Raw genomic sequence first — 15,416 nt, forward strand, 5'->3', positions numbered from 1 at the left:
AATGGGTGGGTTTTTTTTATTTTTTGAAAGTTAACTTTTATAAACACACCTTAGACTGACAAAACAGAACAACGCCAATTATTACACAAATGAGAAATTACACCAATTTAACCACGGAGCCGATTTTTTTATAATCTATTGCTAAACCAAAGAAAGCCCAGAGCCTTGATGCCTTCCAAATCTTTCTAGAATTAGCTTCTTATTTAAAAGCTGTTGGATTGTATTAACAACCGATTATTAATATTTGAATTATTTTTATTGCTTGTCATTTTCTTTTCTTTTATTTTGGGTGGTGCATTTAGGTGTGTGATGATGCAGAAGAGTGCTGCAAGATAAAAGCATACTACAAACTCTTGTCATTGACCCTATTACGGGTCAAAGAATGTGCTTATATGACGTGGGATGATTCAACCAGAAAGTCCGCCCATGACTGCAGGCCCAAAATTATTAGTTGATGCTCCAAAGGACAAAAATGTAGCAGGTTACAAATTCAACTATGGTTCTTTAACTAAAATCTTAAATTGTTTATGCCAAGCATTACATTTGTACTTCTATTTTAGGTGCTTCATGATTCTTTCTGTATAAACATGAGCAATATCACTTATTAGTTGTTACTTGATATTCATACAATTTTTTAACAAATGACGTTAATTTATATTTGATTGTCAGATGATTTTCGCTGAAACCATATACCTAATCTCATCATTGATGATTTTTAGATAGTTGACTGTAACCTTGCAGTTTTTAGTAATAACTTTCAGATCAATTAATAGATACTAAAATCATGATATTGATATGCTACTGCATCCTTGTATTGCTATAGATTTTGATTTCATCAAAATACCTTTTCTTCACGACGATTCTTAGATTGTTAATTGTACTCAACTTTCTTTAATATTAGTATAAGAGTGCACTAAAATCCATATCTATTTTTAGTTAGGCTAACTTTTAAGTGTTAAAGAGTAAGGCTAACTGATACCCATATAATAAAAAGGATTTGTCATATCTTATAAATTAACGAAAAGTTAAGCATTATTAATGTACACATTTTTTTAACAAACATGGAGTTATTATTAACTACTACTATTATTAACTGCTGCAAATATTCAATTTTTTGTTTTGACTTTGTTTTTACGAAGTTATAATTGACTACTACTTGTAGGTCTTGAATAAGTGTTTAGAAGTTGAAAAGACAAGCATGTCTACTCAGGTGAAATTAAGGTCTTGAATTAGTGTTTAGAACTAGATAAGACAAGTACGTCTACTCAAGTGAAATTAAGTAACATGTAATTGTAAGTGAAACATTGTTAAATATAACTTGTACTAGCTTTAAACCCGCGTATTATACGGGATTTGTCAAATAACCAAATTAGATATTTAATCATACGTAATTTAGGGATTTTCTTTTATAGATCAATTTAAATATTATCACACATTGAAGTCTATTTTCTTAATTTCAAAATGTTTGATATACAGTCCTGTGTAGTACACGGGCAATAACCTAGTAATGTCCTATAATAAAGATGGTAACTGTATAGTTGACTTAGGAACAGGTTTTTTTGATTACCAATAGGTTTTAATAATTGTAATTAATTTGAATTAAAATACAGTAGTGTTTATTATTCCGTATTATTTTTTAGGGAGTTGTACATTAATGCATTAATAACTTGTATATTTTAATTGTTAAATTAGTATTGCACTATTTTTATGTCAAAACGTTCACAAAAATAAGCACGTTGTAACAGTAAATTCGGTTTTTTTAAAATCATAATATATATAAAGATATAGAAGTAAATAAAAAAATAAATAAACTTGTCAAGTATATAAGTAAAGATGGGGTACCAAAGTTGAAAATATTACTTATTTTTACAAATAGTTAACTAAAGTTAAGGGGCAATTAGTGTAAGTTGTTTTCATCCGTGTTATTTGATTTTGCTAAAAGACTACTATGCCCCCTTAACTACTTTAAAACATGCATCAAGTGTTGTGATTTATGTAATAAAAATTGTACATTTTAAGTTTTAAGAGGTCCTTCACTCATTCTTTATATATAGTAGAGATTATTATTATTATTATCAAAAGAAAAATAAAAAAGAAATCAGGTTTATAACACATTACGACGTCGTTGTAAGTAGGGCCGGGCCATCTACAGTTTGGCTCGTTTAAAAGCTTGAGTCGGAACTTGTTTAATATATAGTTATTCTTTAAGAACAAAAAATTATATGTCAAAATCAACATTAGAAGTGACTCTAGTATGGTGGGCTTATAAACCAGGTTCACGTCATCTTGGTTCAGGCTTTACATCTCTCACGATTAAAATTAGTTTAAAATGCACAATTTCTCTCTCCTTCTATTTCATGTAACCCTTTTCACAAAACACCTATCTACTTTCTCTCCTTCGCGTCATCCACCTCGAATGGCGAATCTGTAAACTTCTATCAGGAAAGTCATAATGGGCCAGGTAAGAATGTGTCAAGTCAAAAGAGTTGCACTAAACTAAACTCCTAAGGTTACGGCATGAGTTTAGTGATAATATTAAATTACCTAGTTAATATTTTTAAAGTTTTTCTTAGAGTCAAAGTTAGACTCTAATTGCCATATGAATGAGACAATGTCAACTTTTATAGAGTTCTTCTCATTTTTCATATTACTTTATATTATATATACATATATATATATATATTAAAAAGCAATATTTTCTACACTCAGTAAATTTACTCTTTATGAAACTTAAAGTCAGCCACACATGTGTCTATGTCTTCTTATCACCTCCGTCTCCTATACTCCTTAGTCCTTATCAAGAACTTCATAGAGTTATTCTCATTTTTTATTTTACTTTATATTTTATATATATATATAGGTATTGGATCATTTCAGAAGTTTTTTTACAGCGAGAAGTGCGAGAAGTGAAAGTGTAACTGCATTAATCCCTAATTTCACTCTATTTCTTATGTGTAGGTGCGTTGTGTAGGTGCATATGTATGTGTTTAGGTACATATGTTTGTATATGTGTATGTATGTTTGTATGTGTGTAGGTACATAGGTTTGAATGTGGCTCGTTATATTTATATGTTTGTAGGTTGGTTTGAATGTGTAATTAAGACATAAATACAACCAACCTACATATATATATGTAACATCATATGGAAGGAAGTGAAATTATGGATTAATGGAGTTATACATTCACTTCTCGCACTTCTCGCTGTAATATCACTTCTCGCAAGATCCATCTATATATATATATATATATATATAGGGGATGGTTCATGCGAGAAGTGATATTATAGTGAGAAGTGCGAGAAGTGAATCTCATCCGTTGATTAAACACATCAAAGGCCTTGCTGTTCAAAAGGGGGTTGCGGCGCAGCTTGTTGCCCGTTTGCCTGCCACTTTATTGTAATCGTTTTATAGTAAATTATATAAAACTTCGATTATTATTAAAAATCAAAGGTTTAAAATAAAAGATGGCATATATGTAATTATCTTAATAGTGTAATCTGATCTTTTATATTAAAAAGGGCAAAATCGTCCAAATATGTAGGATTATAATTTGTAACGTAAATAAACCCTGGTTTCACTCCTAAACCGTTCGGCAGATTCGTATCGCGAAACTCATCCATGAAATTGCAATTGATATAAGAAATCGACGAACCCAACTACACTAATTGTGTTTGCAAGTGTAAAAGAAGCCACCTTCAATGAGAAGGATCGTGTTCTTTCCAAGCATATTGGGGATTTTTTCTTCTTTTTTTTTTGGTAATCATAATCGGTGGCAAAGCAAGAATTAGGATTTGAGTATGCAAGCTAATTGGGTGTTGTTTGTTTCAATTTAAGTATAATATAAGTTATAAGATACCTACAAGGTTTGCTATTGTACATCTATTTCATCAAAAAGGTGGGTTTTCAGGAAAAAAGGTTTTTTATTTCTTTCAATCGAGGAGTACACTCGGCACCAGGTAAATGGGTTTTATACAAAGCATGAAAAATTGTTTACTATTGTTTTGTTAGTAATATAGATGGTCTTGCTAGGTTTGATTATACAAGAACATGTATGTTGTGTAAGGCAAATGGTTATTAAATCTCTATGAGTAGGTCCCTACGTGTGGACGTCCCTACATGCGTATGTATCTACGTGCCTACGTACGTGCATGCCTAGGTATGTACGTACGTACCTATGCACATACGTACATGCATACATATATAGGAACATCATGCAACCTATGTACATCGTATGTATAGGCATACGTATCTTGATACGAACAGTCATGTGTGCATACGTACATTCATGAAGTGTACAACGTACATATGTAGGTACATAGATACACGTATCTGCATATATCTGTACCAACATACGTGCATTCAGACAAATGTACGTTTAGACATGCGTACCTAAACATGTACATTGTGTGTACCTACATACATGTGTATGTATACACATACACACTTACATATGAACAATCTTGTGTGCATACGGACCAATATGTGTACATTCATAAAGTGTATGGTGTTGTATATGTAGGTTACTGTTGTAGGAGGTCATGTTATTTTGTGATGTCGGCTATAAATATTATTATATTTTTGTTAAGCAATTTTATTGATTTTGATATTCAACTGCAGAAACTAGAAAGCTAGTTTTAGATGTTGGAGTTTGATGTCTTTATCTTTAGTCTTTATTTATTGTTGGAGTTTATGTTTTTCAAGAAGGTTTCTTGATGTTTGATATTAAAAAAAAACATGAAACTAGTTTTAGATTATTATTATTAGTTTATATTTTATTTGGTTTTTCAAACAAACGGAGAGACATTTGGCTTTTAAAGACTTCACAACCTCAAGAGAGTTGGTTTGATAAATAACAATAAGGGAGGTTCTATTATGGAATATACATGCGAAAAGATCACATATTAGGGAGGTTCTATGTTCGGATCGAAGGTTTGGTTGATCAAGGAATAGTAGGATAAATGACTTACTTGTTGACTTTGTATATGTGCTGGAAGGTTATTTGCTGTCTAGGTCTCTAGGATGTCATTTTTTTTACTATTAATTTTTTGTGTGTAGTACATGTAAAAGTTTTAGTGTAGGAAGAATGTCATGTTTAAGTTTACGAAGAATAAAACTATTTATGATATCTTGTTTATGGAGGATCAATATTTTGTTGTGTAGGGAGTAATTATAAAGTGTTTATGAATTACTTATATTTTCATGGTATCTTGTTGTTGACTGCTATTAGTGGTGTAAATGAGCCGAGCCACTTGCAAGCTACTTGAACTTGGTTCGGTTAAAAGCTACTCGAACTCAATTTTGTTCGGTTAAATTTGAGAGTGGGGTTTGGTGTGAATATTATCTGCTATAGTGACTGTACTATTGTTGGTAAACCAAGGTTTTATGTAGTGACCTTAAATCATTAAGGTTGATTTATGGGAACTGCTAAGAGCTTGTCCAATTTAATTATGCTAATATGGACTTTGTTCTTGTTATTTGACTTTTCAGGTTTAAGGATGTATAAACTTTTGTGGAAGACTGCCTTATGTGCAAAAAAGACGAGATATTTTATTTGTTTCTTACTTTATTTTACAGACAATGGTGATCTAGTGACTTAGCATGTTTTTGTCCATTTTTTTTGCACTATGGTTTGAATATTTTGTATCATTGTTTTTAAAATAATGAAAATGTAGCGAAGCCCGAGCTAAGCTTTAGCTCATTAAGAGCCATCTAAAACGAGCTTGAGCCAAAATTATGCTTGAACTATGCTTGATTCAAATTAACGCGAGCTAATTCAAGCCGAGCTCAAGCCTTACAAATAAACTTGAATGAGCCGAGCTTGAGCTCGAGCTTAAGAATTATCAAACGAGTCGAGCTCGAGCAATGAGAAGCTCGGGCTTGGCTTGACTCGTTTACACCTCTAACTGTTATGTGTATGACTATTCGTTATGTAGGTATAATAGTTTGTTGTGTAAGGATTAATTATGAAAGTGTTTATAAGTTATCGATCCACCAATTGTGGGATATAGAAGAAAAGGAGACAGATTTTCAATGTATGTGAATTATTTAGGTTGGTCGTATATTTTCATGAATTGAAACATGCAAATAATATAAAAGGAACTCGGTTTCTATGATCAAATACCTTAGTTAAATTGGAGGTAAAGTTACATATAATTCAATTGAATTATTTGGGTTTACTTGAATTTTTGACAAAACGGGTTAGGTAGGATTTTGACGTAGGCTTTCATAATTTGTAAAAGACAATAAATACTAAAAAAATAAATTTTAAAAACAATATTTAACATTTTCCTAAGCTAGTGTTACTTACCAAAAATATAACAATCATATTTTACTAATATTCCCTTAAAATAAAATAATTCATAAGAAAAAAAGATAAATTGTGATTGGTTGGATTTACTTCTCGCATTTCTCGCTCTAAAAATACTTCTGAAATGAACCTAATCCTATATATATATATTAAAAAGCAACATTTCTACACTAAGTAAATCTATTGTTCATGAAACTTGAAGTTATCAGCCACGCATGTGTCCTTATCAAAAACTTCATCTTTCTTCGGATCTAGAGGCAAACTAAGAAGATGCATGCCGGTGGCTCTTCTGACGTTAGGGTGTTCATGTTATTCAAATCAGTAAATATGGACCCTGGATGAAGGTATGTAAACTAATCTCAGATTTTCTTCATTTACCGTTTGTTTTAGATGTTGGTATCATCAATTCATTTCTTATTGTGTTTGAATCTCAAAATTATTATATTTCTAAAACTTTGGGTTACGCTAATCCAGAAATTTATATCAGCAGTATTCTCATTTGTATTAAAATCTACAAGACCTGCATTGTTTTCCGAAAGATATGGATTGTTTTCACTTTTTACTTGTCGGTTTAAACAGAAGGCGCAAGAGTCGCACACTTTGAAAACAAAAGAACTTATCTTACTAGCACCGTATTTTGTATAGTTTGGGAAATTATTTTCTACATCCGAAAGTTCTAAACAATAATAGAAACTTTACTATTATGTATTCGCAAGTGTACAGCCAACACGCGCGGGTATAAAAACTCGTTATTTTAAACGACTAACACCACTACTATTCTTACTTCTAAATCTACACATTTGTTCACAAGAGGATTTGAAGCCTCAATCTTGTGATTGACCTTTACAACACACCTTGATACCATTAAGTCGAGGCCTTCGTTAGAACTTTTATATCGTCTAAACTGCTCAAACATGTGACAATCCTCGATCTAAAAGTCAACACCTCTAGATATGAGACCTAGTTTTCAACATTCAAGTATAAACCTCTTCTAAAATTCCACTGAATCAGGCTTGTAACATGTTTGATTGTACTACAATTACAAAATCAATCTGCTGAAGCAATTCGAAAATGCAATCTTGAAGCTACAGCAGATAGAAAGAATAGCGTCGATTTGTAAAGTATCATATACGTATAAAATGCAAATGCTAAGCACATGAAAGTAACATACAGAATGAACACAATCTTGACAATCATTTTTAAAGTTTCTTCTAACATACAAAGCCACCTTATTTTCTTTTTTATTTATTAATATACTGAAGTAAAAAATAATAATAATAATCCAAAAGGTATCATCAACATCAAGTTCTGAGAGTAACCTGCAAGCTGCTCTGCTTATTTCACCTCTCAAACCACAAAAAAGCCCAAAGGATGCAGATATAAAATAATGCTAAACAACACAAATAACATTAAACAGCCTTTGGGTAAAATAAACAAATCAAACAACTAATAACAGTCTCATTTGCTTCCTTTTTCGAAACAACTCGCCCTGAAACCGACTGACTGACACTTGAGAGACGAACACTGCCACTCCGTTTATCTTCAAATAAATTGATTATTACGTGTTGTGTGTTTACCGAGTTTCATCCTCAAGATTGCGGAAACCGGAAGTGAGATCTTCGTTTAATTTTTTAAATTTCCCAATTAGAACATCTTCTCCTTCAGCTGGATCCTCAAACTTTTGTGACCTGTTATGATCCATTCAATTATTAATTGAATCTGGGCCAACCCACCACAATATGAGTAAAAATATTCATTTGGAATTTCACTTACACTAGGCGGTAAAATAGATCACCCAACCGATGCTTAATCAGTGAGTACGTAATCTTCTGGCCATCCATTCCAGCTCCTCGCTCCACCGCCTGTTAAAGACAAAAATAAAACACTTTTTTTCAAACTTTTGTGTGAATGTTAGATCAGGGTTTTTGCATATAATTGATGTTACGGTGGTTGTACATAAAATTTAATTTAATAATATATGTAAATCTATCATCCTTACATAAATGTAACCTTTTTTATTTAAAGTTATCATGTTTGGCAGCTGACGTTTGCATATAAAATTGACTAAAACAGAACACAAAGTCATTTTTCGATGGCTTGGATAGTTGGATGTACAAAATATAGTATAATGACTGAAGTGAAATAAATGAATATGCGTATTTTATAAAAAAAATTATCAACAGCAAATTAGGACTAAAATTATAATAAATAAAACAGAGGATAGCCCACCTGATTGGCTAAATTGTAGAAATGGATAATATTGCGCATCATCCATACAGATTTGTAGAAGGGACAGAACTTATCATATCTGTCATGACCACAAAATAAAAAGTTTAAAGCATATAAGTGTAAACAATAAAAATGTTGTGTAATACAAATTAGGGGCAATGCACATACGGTGTGAATGCATTTTGAGCAAGATAGTCTTCCCTCAAAAGTTTTGCAGTTTCTAAGGTTATCTTATCTGTTTCAGCCAAGGCGTCTTTTCCGACCAACTAAAACAACCATAATATCATCCTTTTAGCAATATGCATATTAATTTACATATAATAAACTATAAAAAGCATTTCTTGACTTGTAATTTTGTGCAAAATTCCCCTTTCATATCATAAAATTTGATTCCCACTTTAAGCAAACAACATAAAAATTGGAACATTAAAACACAATACCTGGACAATTTCATTAAGATCATCTTCTCTCTGAAGCACCTCACGAGCCTTTGTTGATGAAATCTGAATCAAACTTCTCATAGAATGATTCCAGAGCCTGAAAACGTGATAATCCTTTAGTAGGGTAAAAACTAAAAAGTGACAACTAATGTATAAGATATTAACACGTGCACATTATATAGTAATTAATTTCATTAACGCACCGTCGAGTATTTTGAGTAGGAGATAAGCCAGTTAACAGAAGGAAAATGTTTCCTTTGGGCAAGCTTCTTATCTAGACCCCAGAAAACCTAATAAAATGTGAAAGATGTGTAACATTTGATTAATGAGTCAACTAAAAATACACAAAATATATTTAAAAAAACAATTACCTGAACAATACTGAGGGTAGCAGATGTAACGGGATCTGAGAAGTCTCCTCCAGGAGGAGACACAGCACCAACGATTGTTACACTACCATCTCGTTCTGGTCCACCTAAACACTTCACTTTACCAGCACGTTCATAGAAAGAGCCCAAACGTGCAGCCAGATATGCAGGATAGCCACTGTCTGCAGGCATTTCTGCCTACATTTAGGAAAAAAAAACCCCACAAATTAGGATAACAGAATAATTAATGTCACAAACAGAAGAAAAGAATTTACAAATATGCACATAATCAGAAGCCAAGATGTGTAGTTTAGAACGATGTGTACCAGACGACCAGAAATTTCACGCAATGCTTCTGCCCAACGTGAGGTAGAGTCAGCCATCATACTTACATTGTAGCCCATATCTCTAAAGTATTCAGCTATGGTAATTCCTGAATTTAAACCAAAACAAAATATGTTACAACTTAGGTAAATCCTGAATGACATTAAGATGAAACTAAATTATCATGTGTGTTACCTGTATAAATCGAAGCCTCACGAGCAGCGACAGGCATATTAGAAGTATTGGCAACAAGTGTGGTACGTTTCATGACAGATTCTTCACGACCATCAGGCAAAGTCATAGTCAATTGAGGAAAATCCATAAGAACCTGCCAAGTTATCATAAAACATTAAAAACAAGAGTACATCTATAAATAAACAAACAATTATAATATATTCAGTGGATTTACTTCTGCCATTTCATTTCCTCTTTCTCCACAACCAACATAAACAACAGTGTCCGAGTTTGAGTACTGCATAATGAAGAGAAAATAGTAAATATAAAAACAATTTTAGTGTAATCATTCAGATGAGTCAATACAGACGTTTTGCTGAAAATACCTTGAATAGAGCTTGACTAATAACTGTTTTCCCACAGCCAAATGCACCAGGAATGGCACATGTCCCACCAAGAACTGAAGGGAAAAGGGCATCAAGAACACGCTGATACATGAAAGTAATGATTAGAAATATATTAAGAGCAAAATGCTCAATCATAGAAAGAAAAAATAAACAGAAATGATGGAAATTTAACACGATACCTGTCCGGTAAGAAGAGGAGTATCAGCAGCTAGTTTTGATGCAACAGGCCTAGGTGTACGTACAGGCCAAGTCTGTGAAGTGCAAAGAAAAAAATATTGCGTGTTTAATACTGAAATCGCTATTCAAAACTTTAAAAAAAGTGGGTTCTAAAATTAAAAGAGATAGAAAACCTGTAGCATGGTAAACTTCTTTTGACACCTTGGAATTCAAGCTCCAAGACAGTGTCCTGAATGAAAACAGAAAAATAGTTGATACTCAAAAATAGGCGTTGACGTGTAGTTAATATAAAGGTGGCAAAAAGTGTTTATAGGGAAAAGTGGAAAACCTTCAATGAGTATTGACCAGGTGGTGCAAGATATGTTATCTTTCCCATTGCATCAGGAGGCAGAGCGATGCGATGTTCAACTAGACTGTTCTCAAATACAGTCTGCAGAGATATAAGAAGATAAATTAACAACTTGTGGCTATAAAATATTATGCATACAAACAAAACAAAATTTTGTTAAGCTTGTAACGATGAAGACGTTAATGCTTTAGGACTTACAGCATATAGATCTCCACCAGTTACAAGATCTCCCTCGCCTGGCATCAAAAGTCAAAACACATTCAAAATTATAAATATCCATCACATGAAAGGTTTCAGAATTACAAAATAAAAAGAACCACAAATTTCTAAAATTGTAAAATCACCTATTTTTTTAGGCTGGAATTCCCAAAGTATATCTTTGTCAAGTGCTGGGACAGATACACCACGAGGAATGTAGACATCACCTGATCTTTTTGCAATAGTTTTCAGAGGTCTCTGAACAAGTAAAAGAAATTCCATTTAGTAACTCTTGTAGAAAACAAAATAGTAGAACAAAGTTGAAAAGAAGCTAGCAAACCTGGATACCATCGAAAATATTTCCCAATATACCAGGGCCCAATTCCACTGATAGAGGCTGCAAGTTAAAGACAAGGTTACTGCAAGTTTCAATTAATCTCAATCTTCAAGGGAACTATGATGTAAAATACATACCTTGTGTGTCCTCAAAACATGATCATTCACCATTAGTCCAGCTGTTTCTTCATAAACTGAAATACAATGAATAATTTTTCTCAATATTATGAAACTAAAGATACATAAGTGTATCAAGATCAAGTTGAACCGAATAGCTAAATTAGTCATATGCAAAGCAAGAGTATTGAGACAATACAATACTCCTCAAATTCTATGACTAGATACCTTGGATCGTAGCAGAGTCTCCTTCCAAACGGATAATTTCACCGATAAGGTTGTCGTGTCCAACACGGACAAGTTCATACATAGCAGCCCCTGCCATTCCATCTGCAATGACCACAGGCCCTGATACCTGCCAGATTCAGTAGATCATAAGATAAAGTTGGTGATTCTCAAAATATAAAAAAAATTCTCATGTGCTTAAAAACAATCACATAAGATAAAGTTTAACTATAACTTAATGAATAAGACCTTCATTAACATGTAAGTGACTGAGAGATCCTATCGCTATCTTAACTTATCCAAGCAAATATATGCGTCCTCTCTAATGAATATACAGTAGTCAAAAAACACATCGAGACATATCATCTAGAAGTACCAAACAGCTTTCATGACCGTCTAACATCATACTCATTGGTACCATTAGGAATCACCTTTAAATAAAGTTCTCATTACAAAATTGTATTAATGATTTAATAATACCAAATAAATATCCTTCACAAACCATATTATTACGATCCAGTCACCTATAAACATAGAGTCAACCACTTGATCACTTCTATAGAATCAAAATTCAATCACAAATCACACTAATTCACTAGATCACACAACAATCTCAACGCATTCACCCTAGGCATATCGTAAACCACTAGATCGGTTAAAATGGTAAATCACACACACATTATCAAAATCCACACAATACCTAATTACAATATCTACAGTCCACTTAAAACAGAATAACCGAATCAGATCAATATCAAAAACAGCATAACCGATTAACCGCAATCCGATCCAATCGAACGAAAAAAATAACCGAATAACGGAATTTGATAACAGAATAGACAGATGAGAAATGAAACCTTGCGGACATAACCGCACTCGCTTTCCTTCTCGGAATCTTCAAACGTGGTTAACCGAGCACCGTAAGCAGACGGCATGTTGACGGAGAGAGAGAGAGACAGGGGTTTGAATAATAATAATAATAATAATAATAATAATAATAATAATAATAATAATAATATTAATAACACTGGCTATCTATCAACAGATGGGAGAGAGACGTGTGTAGGTGTAGAGGCAGGATGAATAATGAAAAGAACAACGTGAATAATGGTGGTGTGGTGTATACTAGTCATACGCTGATGGATGGATCCTGTCTAGTTGCCTTCTGATGTTGTAATTTGGCCTTTGAACCGGGTATGGATCCTGTGCTACGCATGTATATGTATGTGTATGGACTAGATCTTTAACCATTGACATGTCGCCACGTCATCTGTGTCTGACTACCTCACCGCTGGACGTCTGGTTCGTTTTTAAGAGGTATGCACCCGCCTTAACATCGAGCGGGGCGGGTCAACCCACAAGATATAGACAAGAGGCTTTAAATCAGGATGTCATGAAGACACAAAGCCAAAACCTATGCGCGTGGCGCATATCACATATGCTCACGCATATCACATATGTTCACGCATCACATATGCTCACGCGTATCACATATGCTCACGCATCATATATGTTCACGCATATCACATCTGCGCGTGGCGCATCTGCGCGTGGCGCATATCACATATGCTCACGCATATTACATATGCTTGCGTATATCACATCTGCGCATGAAACATCTGCGCGTGAGAATAAAGAGAAGACCTCGCGCATCCCCAGGATAGGCGCATATCACACATGCACATAATCAACCACGTCCTTATCCAAATCAGGATAAGGACAACCATGATTGTGCTCATCAGACAACCTTCCAGAAGGTATCCTTTAAGGAATAAAGAATATGCTGATGTTGACAGCTGCCAATGAAGGGTGGACAACTCAGCAAAATCCATGTGCTACCACGTGATTGCACATGGGTCAGGTGAAATACCTTGGTCAGAGAATAATCAATGAAAAAGCACCAGGTGTCCTAAGGACACGTGGCGCGAAGCAATAGGAGGAGGCCAAAAAGGCCCTAATTGGGTCTGAGCCCAATCATTGGAAACCCTAATACTATAAATACCACACCACCTCCACAAGGGGAGGTAAGCAAGAAAATACATTCTAAGTCCTTACTCACTTTCAAATTATTATTATCGTCTCCTACAATATCTTATTCTCACACCGGAGGGTTACCCCAAAGAGGACCCCTCTGTCCCTTTCTGAGGGGTAAGTTCACGGTGCTGCTCGTTTTGTAGGTGGAAGAATTCATATTCCGGAAAACCATCGGTGATATAGCACACTCATACCCGAGGAAAGTTGATCGTATACTAGTAAATCGATCCACGTTTCTTCATTGGCGCCATCACCTGTTACAACGGCAACAAAACCACTATCTCATCAGTTCTCTCTGAAAATCTTCACCATGGTTTCCGGTGTTCGAAACAGCGATCAAGTTCTGGAGGATAATGAGCTTGAGGATGTTAATGAGGGACATCAGTTTCTGAGGGCGCCGCGTGATACTGCGCGCACCACCAGTAACCATCCCTTCATCACAACACCTCATAGCCAGACTGAAACTCCTCCAGACGATCTCACGTTCCAAAATCTGACTGGTGCAAAACAAAAAGGACCAATGGGTCCGGAAGTTGAAACCAATGACCCTAAAGAATGGCTCATAAACGAACAACGGCGTTTAATGGACAAATACAATGAGCTGGTCAAACACAAAAAGTTAGCCGACTTAACACAAAGGCACGCATTTGATAAACAAACCATTCAGGGAACAACAAAACGGGCGCGCGCGCCGGAAGATGGTCACTCTGTTCACACCGAACACGCTGATGTTAGTGATGAGGAAGAGGTGCACAGCATGAGGAAGACGCGAGATACTCATGCAGGAGGTTCACAGCTTCGCGCGCACATGAACATAGCGCCTGGAGCCAAAGTTGATATGGATCTATACACACCGTACAACCCACAAGCGAAAGGGCAAGTGGACGTAACCACACCATATAAGCCAGCCATCTTAGTGAAGCATTCAAAATTCACTGAGCGCATTGCGAAGGCTCCCATTCAACACAAAACCAAGATGCCAAGTGGTCTAGGCAAGTACGATGGTACAACAGATCCAGATGATTTCTTACAAGGTTTTTACAACACTGGAAACCTAGAAAGCTGGACGATGCCAACATGGTGTCACATGTTTGCTCGCTGCCTCACGGGCGCAGCGCGTGTCTGGTTCGAAAGCTTGCCGACAGGACAAATCGATGGGTTCGAAGAGCTATTGGAGAAGTTCCAGGCTCACTTTGTACAGCAGCGCAGACACACGCGCGACCCCGATGACATCATGCACTGCGTGCGCAGGAATGATGAAACCATTGAAGACTACATAACTCGTTTCAATCAGGAATCTCTTGCAATTGGAGGTATCACTGAACAACTCTTGCGCGTGGCCTTTATACAAGGTGCGCGCAGTGATCAACTCCGCAGAGCTCTCGTGAGCAGAGATGGCATGCCAACCACTTGGGCTAAGCTTATGGAAGCATCGCGAGTCTTCGCGCGAAATGAAAAACAAATTGCCCAAGACAGAGCAAGAGATAGAGGGCATCAAACATAAGCACCACGCAACAATGAAAGGAGGGGCAAACAAAACTCCGTATGGTCCAGGTTGCAACAAACCAGTTATTCTCCCGCAGAAAAGCAAGCGCAACAAAGTTCACCCCAGCCCCAAAAAGACATTCGTAATCGCGGAGAAGGTGACAAGAGGGAAGGCGGCAGAGAGCCTAACAGACCTCTATCAAGAATATGGACTCCCCTCACCAAAACGCCTTCGCAAGTGTTAAG

General features: G+C 35.1%; 1 pseudogene across 1 annotated transcript; it reads right to left on the minus strand.

Moving 5' to 3' along the window:
• Nucleotides 1-7,694: 7,694 nt before the first annotated feature.
• On the minus strand, nt 7,695-12,625 carry LOC143532961 (V-type proton ATPase catalytic subunit A-like; annotated as a pseudogene). Its single transcript, XR_013135273.1, has 20 exons — nt 12,509-12,625; nt 11,655-11,781; nt 11,448-11,503; nt 11,314-11,370; nt 11,120-11,231; nt 10,974-11,011; nt 10,755-10,856; nt 10,600-10,655; nt 10,429-10,500; nt 10,229-10,330; nt 10,078-10,140; nt 9,864-9,996; nt 9,671-9,777; nt 9,348-9,542; nt 9,180-9,266; nt 8,977-9,073; nt 8,705-8,802; nt 8,537-8,615; nt 8,081-8,169; nt 7,695-7,995 (listed from the first exon to the last, which is right to left on the minus strand). The product of XR_013135273.1 is annotated as a V-type proton ATPase catalytic subunit A-like (transcript).
• Between the last annotated feature and the right edge of the window lie 2,791 nt (nt 12,626-15,416).

Source organism: Bidens hawaiensis, unplaced genomic scaffold (assembly GCF_021521415.1).
Source record: "Bidens hawaiensis isolate Kalapana, Puna unplaced genomic scaffold, B.hawaiensis_p1.1 tig00009570_1, whole genome shotgun sequence".
NCBI lineage: Eukaryota > Viridiplantae > Streptophyta > Magnoliopsida > Asterales > Asteraceae > Bidens > Bidens hawaiensis.